This window comes from Sinocyclocheilus anshuiensis, unplaced genomic scaffold (genome assembly GCF_001515605.1).
Source record: "Sinocyclocheilus anshuiensis isolate Anshui unplaced genomic scaffold, SAMN03320099.WGS_v1.1 scaffold276, whole genome shotgun sequence".
Taxonomy (NCBI): domain Eukaryota; kingdom Metazoa; phylum Chordata; class Actinopteri; order Cypriniformes; family Cyprinidae; genus Sinocyclocheilus; species Sinocyclocheilus anshuiensis.
In genome coordinates, this window is record NW_015554080.1 from 38,285 (window position 1) to 41,149 (window position 2,865).

At 36.6% G+C, this 2,865-nt stretch overlaps 1 pseudogene; it reads left to right on the top strand.

Annotated features, from left to right (window-relative positions):
• LOC107669030 (glutamate receptor ionotropic, kainate 2-like) overlaps positions 1–2,865 on the top strand; it is a 66,074-nt pseudogene that overhangs the window by 16,678 nt on the left and 46,531 nt on the right.

Sequence of the window (2,865 nt, forward strand, 5' to 3'; positions counted from 1 at the left end):
TGGATGCCCTTTATGTTGCTTCAAAATCTCAACACCCATTCACTGCCATTATAAAGCTTGGAAGAGCCAGGATGTTTTTATATAGAACTCTGATTGCATTCGTCTGGAAGAAGAAAGTCATATACAGCTAGGATGGCTTGAGGGCGAGTAAAGCATGGGCTAATTTTCATTTTTGGGTGAACTATCCCTTTAAACTTTTTTTTTTCAACTGCTTACATTTTCAAAACTTTGCCTCTTTTTTTTTTTTTTTTTCAAAACTCGCACAAATCCAAAGAATTGCACATAAAATGCAAAACGCCTCGCATCTCTTGCAAAATGAAGCACTGCGCTCAAAATATCACAAAAGCTAACATTTGCAAACACCTTTGCCATAATATTTGTGTGTGTTGCATAGAGAACTGTGTGTTGTGTTTTGCAAAAAATGTTTTATGAAATTGAAAACCGAGTCAAAGGCTGAGTATTAGTGCATGGTTCTGCAGATTTGGTGTGTGCTTCTGCTGTTTGAGAGACAATTGCAAATAAACATGCATTTCTTTCTTCAAAGCGCTGAAGTTGTGTGTGCCTCTGCAGGTTGTTCAGAGCTGTATTGTGTGTTTGTGGGACATGTTTTCAGATACGGATCTGCTGTCATGTCTGCAGGTCTCATCCGCCTGCAGGAGCTCATTAAAGCTCCATCCAGATACAACATCCGCCTGAAGATCCGGCAGCTCGCCGCCGACACCAAGGACGCCAAACCGCTGCTGAAGGAGATGAAGAAAGCCAAGGAGTTTCACGTCATCTTCGACTGCAGTCACGAGATGGCAGCCTGGATCCTCAAACAGGTGAGCTTCCATAATGTACTTAAAGTGCTCTGTTTTCACGTACTTAATATGCTAAAAATGACTCTTAAGATCAACTAAGTGTTCTCAACTGAATAATGAGATTAGGAATAATGAGAATTACAAACTAGCGTAATTATACAGAGTAATATTAATTAACTACATGTACGTACGATATGGTTAGGGTTAGGATTTGGCTTAGTGTTACTTGCATGTAATTATGCATAATTTATTGTTATTATAATAGTAAGTAAATGTAACGTGCAACAACAAGGACACCTTAAAATAAAGTGTTACCAAAAACTCAAAAGTAAAACAGGTTAATGAAGAGTTTTTTTTGTGTGAAAAATGTGCTTGATTTTCATGAAAATAATGCCAGAATTTTTTTTTTTTGGTGTGTGTTTAGTAAAATATGATCCATTCATGTTGTGTTATCTTATTTTATTTTTCCGCAGGCTCTTTCAATGGGAATGGTGACGGAATACTATGCTTCCTGTTTTAAAGCTCTTTATCCGTCTTTGCACTTTCTTTTGGCTTTTGTTCTATTCTTCTCTCTCAGACAGACAGAAGTGTGTGTGTGTGTGTGTGTGTGTGTGAGTGTGTGTGTGTGTTAGATGCCTTCATCACTCACAGATCGTGAACAAACAGAAGCTCGACACACAACTCAGGAAAACACACCGTTTAAAGAGGCAGAAGCTCTTTTATGAATCCTAGACTGCAGCCGTCTGAGACACATCGAACTCTAAGACAGCATCACATGAGAAGGCAGTTCAGAATGCATTGTGTGCTTTATGCATTTTCTTGCGTTCATGCAAACAGCAAACTATGAAATGACTGTGAGCTTCGAAATCAGTCGTGTCACGGTGTTAGATGATGTTCGTGTCACACAAGCGCCTCATGTTGACATCTGTCTAGACTGACCAGCTTCAACAGAGTGACAGATGAATGTGTAGAGATTGATTGACTTTTTTTAACCATTACTAAACCTTTCCAAATTACAAACTGGCATCATTAAACACACTCACAATAAATATAACAATATAACAAAATATAAAGAATTATGTTATCATTTTTAAACTTATTAAATATTATTGTTAAAAGTTATTTTTTAAACAATTAAAAATAATTAAAAATACATTTTAAAAATAAATAGGTTAGTAAACATATGGAATTATACATTATTTTTATATTTGAAATTTATTATTAAATATTATTATTATTAAACACATTTGTGTAAATAACACTCAACTATGTGATATTCATAAGCAGCTATTACATTTTTTGCACCAAATAACTAATAACAACTTTTGCTTTAAAACTTAACAATATTGTAGAAAATACATTCAATGTTGTCTTTGACAAAATCTACACGCATAACGATCAGAACGGAGTTTGAGCAATAGTTGCATTATATTATGTGGTTTTTCATACATTTTTTTTTACTGAACGAGTTGTGTTGTGTTGTACGTGTGTGTGTGTGAGTGTGTGAGTGTGTGTGTGTGTGTGTGTGTGATTGTGCGCAGCAGTTTCACATAAAATCAATCTGTGATATATATATAGACTATATATATAATTTTCTCCTGGAAAAGCCCACAGACGTGTGGATATCGACGAATCTCCCACGATCCTCTCCAGAGAAACGCACTCTGAAATCGGCTATAAATCATCTCGCCGCTGAGCGATTATTAATATCAGAAGATAAAGGGCTGGGCTGAATAATAAATAAGCGACGTGAGCTGATGAAGCGCTTCGTTAGAGTTACGGATGTTTATGACTTTCTCTCGTCTGGCCTCATTTGCACAAGTAAAGCTGCTCTTCAGATGTAATCAGACAGATGGATAATGGAAATCATTAGCAGCAGAACTATTACTTCTTCAGTACGACCTCAGTGTGTTCACTCAGAGTTCATCTGCGGTTTGTTGCTATTATTTGAAAACAGAGATGAAATAGCTGATGATATCAGACCATCAGATGCCATAAAACACACACACACACACACACACACACACACACACACACTCACGCTCACGCTCACGCACACTCACCC